The sequence below is a fragment of the Phasianus colchicus genome, chromosome Z (genome assembly GCF_987193195.1).
Source record: "Phasianus colchicus chromosome Z, bPhaCol1.hap1.1, whole genome shotgun sequence".
Taxonomy (NCBI): domain Eukaryota; kingdom Metazoa; phylum Chordata; class Aves; order Galliformes; family Phasianidae; genus Phasianus; species Phasianus colchicus.
Genome location: NC_143476.1, coordinates 82,381,321 through 82,394,407, shown reverse-complemented (window position 1 = coordinate 82,394,407; position 13,087 = coordinate 82,381,321). Strand labels below are relative to the sequence as shown.

The 13,087-nt window shown below is 46.1% G+C and overlaps 1 protein-coding gene across 6 annotated transcripts in view; it reads right to left on the bottom strand.

Annotated features, from left to right (window-relative positions):
• The window catches only part of PDZD2 (PDZ domain containing 2), a 195,101-nt gene that overhangs the window by 105,046 nt on the left and 76,968 nt on the right, over nt 1–13,087 (bottom strand). The window contains exons 1-2 of one of the 6 annotated variants that reach the window (XM_090130553.1): nt 9,366–9,530; nt 7,392–7,501 (exon numbers count right to left, since the gene is read on the bottom strand). The exons of 4 other annotated variants lie outside the window; for them this stretch is intronic. The gene's annotated coding sequence lies outside the window, so the exon portion shown is untranslated. Of the gene's footprint in view, nt 1–7,391; nt 7,502–9,365; nt 9,531–13,087 lie in introns of those variants that run through there. One more of the 6 variants, XM_090130551.1, reaches the window with a different exon arrangement.

The window sequence follows — 13,087 nt, the reverse complement described above, 5'->3', positions numbered from 1 at the left end:
ACATATGGACTGGTTTCCTGAGTTAGTGCACAGTGAAAAAGGGAAGACATTTCCTCAGAAAACCTAAGGTTTGCTCTAGCCAAGTCCTAGGAGCAGAGGTAGGTGAAGAGCATGCCAGTTGACCTGACATAGTCAGGGACAGAAGAAAAACTCTGCTAAAAGCAAGGAGATGCATGAGGCTTTGGAGGGAAGAGATGAGATGGCCACTGCTTAAGTCTTCAGAAATCAGCACTGTGATAGCAAGCAATTAACTATCACAGCTGAATTCCCTCACTATTACACAGTATTACCCAATAAAATTAACAGTGCAGGCAGGTGTAAAGGGCCATTTACAATCTTGCTCTTCCAAATTAAACTCTGTTCCAATAGAAAAACATGAAGTTAAAAAGGTGAAGAAGGGAGAGGAGTGGGAAAACATAGAAGCTAATTAATGTCAATCACTATAAAAACCCATGACTGATGCTTTTGACACAACTATTCAAGACAGATCTTCCGCAGACATTCAAAGAAGCATGAGAAGAGTGCTGCATCAAATAATAAGCAGAGAGTCCCTGCACATCTACACAGTGCAAAAATATTCAGCTCAGATATTTATACAGACTGCTCTGGAAGTAATGTTTCCTATTTATTTCCATGGAAACTACAACAGATACAAAGAGCATAGTAACACTATTTGATAGAGAAAATTCTCACCTACATAACACTGTTTTTCAACACAGTCACCACCATTACCTATGTATTTTCATTAGCAATGAACAAGAGCTGGCATGCCACACACAGAAGTCTGCACCAGTGGAGATGATCCACTGTTCCACAACTGCTACGATGGTTTCATTGCTGAAGCATACCACTCACCACCTCACTGTGTTCACAGAATCACAGGGGTTGGAAGGGACCTTGAGAGACTATGAAGTCCAACCCCACTGCTAAGCTGGCACCTACAATAGATTATACAGGTAGACATCCAGACAAGTCTTGAATATTTCCATAGAAGGAGACTCCACAGCCTCTCTGGGCAGCCTGTTCCATTTTGTCACCCTTACCGTAAAAAAGTTCTTCCACATGGAACTTCCTATAGTCAAGTTTTAGGGCATTACTCCTTTTCTCATCATTACACACCACCAAGAACAGCTGCATCCATTTGCCTCCCACCTCCCTTTAGTTCTCATTCCACCTCACCATCCACTCAGTGGCCTCTTAGTGGCCTTCTCCAGTTTCTTACTCTTAGGGATGCCCCGATCTCGAGCATGGAAGAAGTGATGTTTAAGCTCAAAACAGCTCTCATGGGCACCTTTACCTTCTAACATTCTAGCCCATGGAACACAACACTTCCAAGTAGGTTTTCGAAGAAGTCAAAATTGGCTTTCCTGAAGCCCAGGGTATCAATTCCACTTATTGCTTTGCTTGTTCCACATGAGATCTTGAACTCCATCATCTTGTGATCACTGTATCCCAAGCTTCCCCCAACCACCATATCCCTGACCAGTCCTTCCCTGTTATTAAAAACAAGCCCTCCTCATCGACTCCTCCACCACCAACATCAGAAAGTTATCATAAATGCATTACAGGAACCGAACCTTCTGTGCCTGGCCCTGTTGCTTATCCAACAAATATCAGGATGGCTGAAGTCCTCCAAGAGAACCATTGCTGGAGATCACACGGCTACCTCCAGCTGTTTGTAAAAGGCCTCATCCACTACCTCCTTCTGATCAAGTGGACATGGACCGTAGTATACACCCACAACACAGTCACTTATGGTAGCCTGCTCCTTATTTCTTACCCACATTCATTATGTCTGCTCTCCATAAACGTTCAGGCAGCACAGATGTATGTCACTGGATGCCATTTTTTCTGCACAGACAAATTAAGTGAAACATCTTTGCTTCATCCGCACTTTCATGTCAGATGCCACTTGTCAGACTGCCCCTCAGCTGCTATTTGTCACAAGGTAAATCAAACGTAACAGAATTCCAGTGGGAACGTTCAACCTCTACTGCCATACCACCAACATCCACCTCTGATGGCCAATATGAGGAAATAGGAGGCATTACTTTTCAGAGCAGCCTTTGTACATACAAATGTCATTCCAAATGTTGGAGGAGAGAACTTATGGATGTTTATACCTTCAGAACAATCTCATCAGTGCATGCTTAAATTGCCTCTGTGGGAGAATAAGTAGAAACTCCAAAATAGACTCCGAAGGACTTGCGTGCACAACTGCTGCGCTAATAACCGCATGCATGCAACAGAAGACTGCCCCAACATGCTTTTCTTCCAGGCCAGTTTTCCCATCTGATTTAGAAAAGATAACCCATAAAAAGCACTACCAACTCATTCTGGGTTTTCTTTTCCCACAAGCAGTTATTTTGTTCATAGCAAGGTACAGTTTTGGGAGTAGCTTTCACTCCCATCAAGCTTCAAACCTGTTATCAGAATGTACAGTATTCACCAGTCATGGTGAGGCTTCAACTCTCTGGTCACAAGGAAAAAAGGGGCCACTACACAACAGTTTATAGAAAGACAAATGCTCAGTTTCCCTTCACTCTTTGACCACAATCTGTTGCTGTCATTTGGCTGCAAAGTTGGGACTAAAACACCTGAGACACTCTTCAGTGGGTAGATCTCAGACTGCAACACAAAAGACAGACACTTCCTACTCTTAACTAAGCACAGCCAGAAGGCTTTGATCAGCAGCAGTATTGCATAGTGGAAACTGTTCCTATATTATGGCTCTTGAGATCTGCATTAAAAGCAGTTGTAACAAGTGTCTTTAAAAATGCCAGCATGAGTTCTCACATCCCCGGAGTGCTGTCTTGCAATTCACCTACAAATCAAACAGCTGCCTCTGGCCAACAATCATGTTTGTTTCTAAAGGGCAGCCAAGCTCATGGAAGACAATACAGCACATATTTTCCCATGTTCCTCCAGGAGTATCCTGGTTGCTCAACCAGCTGCTGCACTTTGCAGGCAGCTGGACTCTCTTAAATTTTAGTTTTAATGGTGAAACTAACTTTTCAGCCATGAACCAGATTCCAGTTCAGCTTTCTGCATCTCTAGCAGCTGTTTCCGGAAGGCTGCTCAAGTACTGCAGCTCAATGGCAGCCTCTTTAGAAGTCTCTCCCCTGGAGGATAACCTCAGAAACCATCTTGGCTACTCTCAACTTCTGCTTCAGAAGCTGCACTGGAAGGCACTCCGTGGTTTTTAAGTAAAGGCAACACTTTAAAAGGATTGCAGCAGCTGGACTTCAGACACGAGACACTGTCTGCCTTTATCCACAGTTCAAAACACAGCCTACAGCCAGGAGAGAACGGTCACATTCCTGCAAAATGGTGTAAATCGTAAATAATTTCACTGAGGTCCAGCTGGAGAGTGCAGCCTAAAGAGAGGTTTTCCTTTGAAGCCCCACAACTCCTGAGCTCCGCTGGAAGATCCCAGTGACACCTTTGGCATCCAGAAGACAGTGATGTATGGACACACGTACGCTTCCCTGTAACATGTAACACTGGGGTCTTAGCCCACACTGTAGTTTCTTTATCACTCCTTAAACTCCTGCAAAACAGAAGTTAGGTCTTCGCTATGTCTCTGCACTTGACAGAAGAGGAGCTTCCCACCTCCAGCCCAAATTGAGGACACCAGCTACAGCCAAAGCTACCAGCAGAGATGTGCAGTGCTGAGAGCTTCCCTGCATGGACCAGACATCCAGCTCTTCCCCCGAGGATCTGGCTTTGATTCAATTCAGCACCTGCTATTCCTCCCTTCAGCGACTCAGCCAGCCAGCAAGACCAGAAAGCTTTCATTACGTCAGAGGTGTCACTTAAGCAGGAACAGAGCGTTAACACAATTGTGTTGAGCGAACAAACTCAATCTCCCTATCTCGGCTCATTTCCCCTTCCACTTCACAAAGATTTTCTTCCTCTGCCACTTGCAGAAGCATCCCTTCCCTAGAGAAGCATTTCTCTATCCCACCCACAAGTACTTTCTCACTCTTATCGTCCTCAGTCTGCTTTTCAAACGCCAGCGTGGGGAATTCACCGGGGCAGATCCATAAAGTCTTCAAAAAACTCCTCCATCACTGCTGGGTCTTACTAAGCAGGTGGTGCCTGGTGGCTCTTACCATTACCACTTTACTTTTTTGTCCATTATTTCATGAACAACATGAAAAAACTGAGGTGAATCCACGCACAATGCATTTCTATACACTTCACAGCCTTATTTCCTTGAGATCTACTAGAAGTAGCCTCTCTTTATTGAGGAAAGCAACTTTCCCCGATTTCTTATCACTTGGCTTATCACCCCCCCAAGCAGCAGAAGCAGTTTACGCTGCAGATGCCACTTCACAAACAGCAGTCAACAAACAAATCCTTTCTGTATCCAAACTGAAAAGTCATGAGTATGAACTCAGCAAATCACACTTATCTCCAGGTCATGGGTCAGGACTCATGGACTCAAGAAACCACTTTAATTAAATATTTTCACATTTAAGAATCTGGGAAAGAGCCATAAACTCCAGCCAGTGAGACAACTATACAGCACATGCCACGCAGTCAGCAACGGCCATTCTGTGTCTGGAAGATTACCTCTCAGCAAATTATTTACATCTTGTGCTCATTCCTATTTTAAACATTTCTTTTAAAAGTTGTTTCCTACAAGCCTGTGTTTAAGGATCTCTGTAACTTCTTGTTTTATCTGCTTCATTCCCTCTCCCTTCTGCTCTTTCAGCTTTGACCTAGAAGAGCACAAGAGTTGTGACTGGATCAGTCCACCTCGCAAAACATCCTGTCCCTAAAAGAGGAAGGTCAATGTTCAAAGACATAGGACAAAATCCTTTCCTGTACAGTGCTCTCGACAAACTGCAAGATCATCTGGCAGCAACCAATCTGACCCCACTAATGCACTCCTAAACTGTTCTGGATTGTGGACAAGAACTTGAAAATATATTTCCTTCCTGCCCAGTAGGGTGAGATTCCTGCTTCTACCCATAACTCCTGTGTCAGCAACATGAGTGCTGCCCTGCTCCTTTCCCTGCTCACCAGCAGCTGCAGGGATTTACAGATACATTCCCTGTGTATTTTGTACATACTCACAGTAGTACTTGGAAGCCACACAGCAGTTTGTTGAGACAAAAGGTCAAATTCTGCAAGTTACTGCAAATCTTCAGCACCAGCAGAGTTCATCCAGAACCAAGAGTTTCTCCAGACTGTAAGAAACACTTAGGGTGCCATGGGACAAATCAAGTGAATCATGCCAACATGAACCACAGCCCCAAGAAAGCAATGCTAGTAGCTATGCAAACATCTGTACCCTTGCAGTGGCCTTGAACGTCTCTCTCAAACCACTGGAATGAGACTTAGTCCCTCTTCTGTTGTTAGGAGCACAGAAATCTCTGAAGCATGCAATGGATGTAATGTGCCCCAGAGCCTGTATACCTGGCCATCCCACTCCAGTGCAAGGCTCACAAAATACAGCCATTTTGCCTGTGAGGGCCTAGGAGCAACAAGGCATGTCTGTAGGGGTCTAGGAGCAACAAGGCCACTTCTGATGTTCTGTATGAGTTACATGGATCTACACTGCTCCAGCTAGCCTGGCTCCAATACAATCCGTGGTGCAGCAGCCACTTTCCCAGAGCCAGAAATGCCAGATATGCCTCTGGGACACAAGATGGAGCACATCTGGATCATTAAGAAGTGTTTCCACAAATCCCAGTTCCCTATGTCTCCAGAACAGGATCCTGACCTGGATCAGCTTTGGCTGAAGTGACAGGTGATGCCAGTCACTGATCACTCAGTATTTATGGAGCATGCTGCACAAATGGTTAACCCTTCCCCCGAATCTGGGGTTAAGCTCTCACTCATTCTGGCTTACAATGGAATACCACGGTGTATTTTAACTGAAGGCATAATGTCTCATTAGCAGTCTCAAGCTGCCACAGGTCCTTAGACCAGCAGAACACTCAGTGCATTTACTCTAGAACTGACGGCACTCCTCTGACAAGCAAAATGATGATCTTTATGGTCCCTTTCAACCCAAGCCATACTACAATTCCATGACCAGGCAGAGCAGGGGTACCACATCCTGCCTTCTGGCAGAGCACCACAACAAAGGTAGCCTGGGCTTTGTGGCAAACCTCTGTCAGAGCCTCAGCTATCATGAGACAAGGTCTGCAGGGTAAGGGAAGGACTGGGAAAAGGGACAGGACGATCAGCCTACAAGAGTGTGCCTGCATGAGCATTTCTATGAACACACAGCATTTTCAGATGACACAAACTTCCCTAAAACCTTTACTACCAGTATCTTCATGAGGCTAGCTGCAAGCAACTCCCCAGATAAATCCTATGAGACATTCTCCAAGGGCTGTGCCTTCCTGCTGTTCTTGAGAACATGCAGTACCCACCGAAGCATCCGTTTCTACCCACACGTGTAAATGGGCTACCACTTCAAGCTCTGTGATCACAGCTCTTCCAGGACTGTGGACCATGCCTTAAATTAACTCACAAGACAAACCAGAAAGAAAGAACACAATTTGACAGTTTTATCCCAGGGCTAAAAGGAAAAGAATTTAAAAAAAAGGACAGGAAAAAAAAAAAAAGAAAAAAAAGAAGTCCAAACCAGCCAACAACTCTTTACACCAAATGAGTAATTTTATTAAGGAAATAACATCTGAACAAGACACGCTGCACACACAAGTTCTGCAGCTGTAACCTCTCCTAGTTGATGTTTCTCTTGGTGGTACATAAGGCAGAAAATAATTCAGCTCAGCCCCGGAGGGCTTGTGGTGGCTCTGTGGTCATAGCAGGCACAAAGCATGGTAAGACGCTAAAAGCAGACCTTGTAAGATGTATCATCTGCTCAGAAGCTTCTTTTTTCTCCCTCTGCAGTGAACTACAGACCAGAGAGGCTTTCAGAGACATGCCAGACTTCAGTCTCAAGGGAGAGGCTCCAGATGACCAGAGAGCAGCCCTGGGCCACCACAGCCCTCCAGAGGCTGTCCTCTTCCCAGGGACAATCCCAGTGGCAAACTGCATGCAAGGAGGAAATTCTCTACATGTACACAAGGCACACTGCCCCATGGCAGACAATTCAAATGTCCACAGTTAGAGCTACAGCCACTACAACAGCTCCACACCCATCACTTGGAGGAAAATTCCATTATGTTTCCATTCCTTTGGATTCAAAGAAGGGGACTGCGCCATACAAAAAAAAAAAAAAAAAACAATAGGTACCAGCTGCACCACACCATGCTTCCCTGTCAGTTTTTACCCTAAGCCCACGTGGTTCATAAAACAATAATGAAGTGCTAAATAGCAGTGAGATACACCAGGCTACCTAGCGTTTGCTGAAATACAAAGGACATTTATATAGAAACAAAAGGCATCTGTGGCATTTTACATACCTGAAATCTTCAGAAAGTTAGACCTTGTGCTCCACTCCCCACAGCCACAGCTCAAGGACTACTGTTCAGATTCAGAGCGAAGTCTGCCACATTCTCCTTCCCTCTGGGGACTGATGGGTAGATGCAGAAGTCAGAGGGAAGTCAGGTACTCTGGTGCCAGAATCGGGGTTAATGCTCTTTACTTCACGCCTTTTGCATGCGAAGAAAGTGATTTTCCACTAAAGACTGGGCATGAGATCCTCCTCAAAGAAAGAATTCCCTCTGCTCAAGCTTGAAGTCCATACATAGTTGTACATCTGCTAAATCACAGTGAGATCCTTCTATACTGACACAGGTTTTCTATTTCAAGAGGATTAATAATGTGCAGGCAACATACTTTCCTGACTATGCAGAAAAATTAGGATACGTATATCTTTAACACATTTCCACCTAATCTCATGCACAGAGATACATCATGCTAGATGACTAACCCTTCCGGCACAGCCATGTGAGGAACACAATACTAAACTATGATTTTCTAAATACCATGACAATATTTAGACACTATGTCAAAAATCATTCCAAGATTTCAGAAGAAGGTAACACAAGAGACACAAGCTCTCCCCCCATGAAAAAGCTGGAGGCACACTGCTGCAATAGATATACAAGTCAATGACGTGAGGAAATGAATTCACCACCTTTCTTACTCAAGTTTTACCAAAACCAGGTGGAAGTTTCCCGTCCCTCCACAACCCACCATGAAGGGGCATCTCCTTTTTGAGCCAGGAGATGGTGCCAGAGAAACGCTCCCCGAGACGGCGGGGGGGGGGGGATAAGGGCGAGGTAGAGAGCCCCAGTTTCCCCTGTCAAAGGTGCGACTAGCAGTCTGTTACTATCAGTCCATACGAAATGGAAATTGACAGTAATGCTTTTGGATGCAAGAAACAGCTGCACATCTCATGAAGCACCTCTAAAAAAAGTTCAAATAACGCCTACCTGAGCCAGCAAACACCAGCTTATCATCTTATTCGGCAGTTGACAATATTCTGGAATTAAAAATGGAGGATACGTACACATTTCTAACAAATATGCTGCCCAGAGGTGTCAGAAGCGTTGTCAGGACAGAGAGGAATCAGCCTTTCTCACCAGAGCTGCTGCTGGTCAAGGTATTACCGCATGCTATTTCTGAGCAGCACGGGGTTCAGATCGCGGACACATTCATAAAACCAGGAGTTGTGTGAGCAGCGCGGCACACACACACAGAGCAGGCTGTTGTGCAACACAACACTTCGACACTTCCCATCTGCACTCCATTCCAAAGCATATTTTACTTGTTAGCTTCATTTTGAAGGTCCCCCCCCCCCTGTTGGGCTGCCAAGAGAGGACCCTGTCAAAATGCAGAGCTGAGCAGAAGCATTGAGTCTGTATCTCCATAAAGTGAACACGAAGTAGGAACTAAGTATGTCTATGCCCTACATGCACAGAACCCACTAAACACCAGCAGACGTTTTTTTGCTAGAGGATCAGGAGACATTTAGAAAGCAGGATGGCTGTGGCACACGAACGCCACCAAAAGCTCTTCTAAACGAAAGCAAGAATCATGCTGGATTTAGGAAGCGATCATTCAGCTCTATTTTCTGCATCCAATTGAAAGACAATATATTTCCCTTACGAAAAGCCTCCAGTACGAAAGCTTGCCAAAGGAAGCTCCTCTGCAAGGCTTTCAGCAGCGCTTTCATTTTAAAAATCCAGTCCTCACACGTCCCACGGGAAAGCGTTCCGTGCCTTGAGTTGCGGAGGTTATCCTCAATGGCACTGCCCGGCGCGCTGGGACACAGCCCTGTCCCCTCGGCAATGCGAGCCCCGAACGAAAGTTTCTGCTCAGCGCCGAGCCCGGAGCCCCGAGTGCCGACCCCCCCAGCACCTCCCCGCCGGCCCCCCGCGCCCCGCATCCCCGGAGCCTCCCCGGAGCTCCGGCCGCCGGGCTCCGCACACCTCTCCGCGCCTCCGCCGGGCTCCGCTTCTTGGCAGCGGCCGTCCCCCGCCGCCCGCGGCTCCGCTTCATCACCTGCTGCCGAGCCGCCGCGCTGCTACCGCCGCGGAGCCGCCGCCGCCGCCTCCCTCCTCCCGGGCGCGGCTGCAGGGCCCCGCTCCGCGCCCCGCCCCGCGGCTCCGAGCTCCGCGCTCCCGCAGCCCCGAGCTCCCGCCGCCGGGAGTGCGCAGCGCCGGAGCTCCGACCCCCGCCCCGCAACCTCGGCTCTGCCCGCCCAGCTCCGAGCGCGGGGCTTCTCCTGCGGGAGTGGGTACGGCCGGAGCGGTTCTCGCTGCTACGCACTCGCTCCGACCACACCGCGCTCCCGTGTACTTTCTCCCCTTCGGAGATGTTTCCACTCGGGGCATCCAAATTAAAATTCCCCATGCAGCTCACAGAGATTTTCTTCCCTGGAGTGCAGCTTGATGTGCCAAAGCCAAGCACCTTCTCTGCAGGCTGTGGTTTAACATCACGGGGACATTTTTCAGGTGTGTGGCTGTCCCAAGAGCAGTCATTTGGTACCCAATATTGTGTCTTTTCACTCATAAATAATACACAATTACCTATGCAGTGAGCAGTCTGTAATCAAGAGAAGGATGAAACTCTTCCACCAAGTCCCACGCTGTGTTCCAGCAGCCCTCTAACTGCTCCACTTTGTTCAGAGGAGCCCTATCTCTCCCATACAATACTACTCTGTGCAGAAATCACCATCCCTCGTTTTTCAGGATTTTCAGCATGATTTTCAGCCTTCCAGGTGTTGAGAGGGAGGCAGCTTTGTTCCATGGAGCGAAAGGCAGAGGGTGGTGTCAGTGCCCCTGCTCGCAGAGAGCACAGGTTGTTAATTAGGAGTCAAAGCAGAATGCACCAATAGTTAACATACATAGAGCCAACCTCAGGGGAAGCTTTCCATCTTCAGGATTTGCCTCTTTCTGGGGCTCAATGCTGCGAACCCAGAAATGCCTCTCTTCCAGCAGTGATTCATGGCCTGGCATCCCCTGAGAAAAAACCTCACCAGCCCTTTCATTTAAAAGACAGAGAAGAGCTCAGATGCTGAGCACAGCGAGGAGGCTGCAGTGCTCCATCAAGCAGGACGTGCAAAAGTGAATGCAAAATTCAGGGAGAAGAAGTTGTCCTGAGTCCCTGCCCTAAAACCGGTTTCTGTGTCATCCCCATGACCTGGTTAACATGATATAAAAAGCTGTGCAGCAGGATTCACACCCCAGGGTGCCTCCTTTTGTCTCCCTTACTGTTTAGTAGTCATATACAGAGAAGAGACATCAGGGGTTATCCCATGCAATCTTCTGTGAGACTGCTGGATGTGGGACAAAGACAGAGACAAGCTGCTCTGGCCCAGGCAAGGCCAAAGTGCTCTGTATGGACACACAGTCCAGTGCTTAGGCATCAGGAAAGCCTCAAAACACTGACCACTTCACAGCCCAGTGGCAGCAGCACAAGGAGTTCATAGTTTCTATTTAGGAGCTTGCATTCCATTGAAATTTAGGGGGATTTGGCCTCACCTCTTCCCAGCTCTTATTTTGGAGGATGTTGATAGCATTTTAGACACACACATGCAGCTGTGCACTTCAAAGCAATCTGTTGTGATATAAGCCAAAACAGTATTGGAGTCATATGTTTTCTTACAGATAAAGCATCAATTTATAAACATGTAGAGCAAGTCTATCCAACAGAAAAATGGCTTCATACATATGCAAACAACAAGAAATACTTAAAGCAGCTCATCAAATTCCTTTCTGATGGAGAAACTGGAGAAACTACGGCATGAAGATGCTGTTTCCCACTGCAGTCAGAAGAAAGATGCAGAATAATGAGCTTGGTGCTTAGCACATGAAGTTGCAGTTGCATCCCATGTCACTGCACAGGGAAAATGCCACTTGTCACCTTGGGGAGTGCTGCGATTTTTTGTTCTTTATCTCTCATCTTTGAGTATATAAGCTCTTGATTCACTCACATTCAGGAAAGCAATAGCAAAATCATCTTAAAGCTCCATTCAAGCAAACCATCACTGAGGTCACCTCCAATAATCTGTTAATATCAGAAGTTAACAAGGAAGCAACTGTGATGATTTCATCAGTCTTGTGTCTGCTCTGGAGCACCTAAAATCCCACTGTATTTAAGTCCTATCCTAAATATCACCTTCAGGAGTATTTGTTCTTTACAACAGGCACAGACATTTCCTTTCTCCTGACACTGCAATGTGCTGGGCACCACATGTCTGCCACCCCTGACACAACACACATAAGGTCAATTACAGCTACATGTTCTCAAGATCTGAGATGTTTGTGGAGCTGATGATTAGCAAAATGAATATATGTATTTACATGAAATTCCTCTGAGAACACAATAAGCATCTATCCAAGCAGCTATGCAAGACCGCATATAACCCAGAACAAAAATACGATCTTCAATTTTTTCCTAAAATAAAACTACAAATTTCAGAATTCAGCCAGAAACCACAAAGAAGACACAAAAGAGGGTTAAAACTGAATAGAAGTCCAGCAAGCCAAGAACTGCAAAGGCCACGTTCTGCTCCCAGCTATGCCAGTGTAAATACAAAAATCACTCTGCTGACCTCCACGCTTTGCTAGGTCAGCTCTATACGTCCAGGCACTGAGCTCCCCAAGTCTCTGCAAAAACCAGCTTAAAAAAAAAACATTTCTGCACCACACATTGTTACACTGTGATGAATGCCACAGAGAAAACTTCACCCTTAGTGTTTCTTCTGTGCACGAGAACAACAAAAGCCCTTTAAAGCTCCCCCAAAAATGTAAGTTTAATAGCTCCAACACACAATTACGATAAACAGCTCTTGAGAGCTAAGTGCCAGCCCCCCCACAGGGCTCCTGGAGGAGTTCCACCCTCATCCATTCCTGCTGGCTGCAAAACCACCATTAGTTTGTGGGGTCTTCAGAAAAAAATGCCAATGACCAAAAGAATTCCAACCAGCTTCAGGTTGGGTTGAAAATGCCGCAGAGCTTAATCTGTGGTGGGTTTCTAAATGCAAATTGCAGACAGGCCCTTGCAAGAGCTATGCTAGTAAACACTCACTTATTCCTCCCACCATACAAACAGTAGGAAATGAGATGTTTTCCAGTCATTTCTTTGGGGGATCTGAAGTCTCGTCCCTGCGAGCCAGGAAGTTCTCCAGCTGCACGCCTCAGTTACATGGGCTATAATCAGAGGGGTTTTCTCCTATGATAGAAGGACTGGTTTCTTGGGCAAAATATGAAAAGAAAATTGTAAGAAATAGTATTGGAAACTGTTGGGAACTGTAACATCACAATGTTACTAATAAATTAACTTATTCACAGTTATTATTTTTGTAGCACTCAAAATACAGCCTTAATTTGTAAGGCAAATATGGATATACTGCTCTTGTCCCAGAGAGCTTACACTGTAACTTGCTATATTAAGGCTAAGTAATATTGAAAATATGAAAGTTCACTAGCCCTTGCAACTGAAATTGTATGGAAAATCTCTCTGCTACGCTGTTTGTTACAGTTTGCTGGAATGTTTCACTGGAGGATGAGGTGAGGCAGCATTCTCAGAGCACTCTGACTGCTCCCCTCAGGCCCACTCCTAGAATACGTCTTCCAAATCACAGAATGGTAGGGGCTGGAAGGGACCTCTAGTCCACCCTCTGTTAATGCAAGTGCATTCCCTTCAG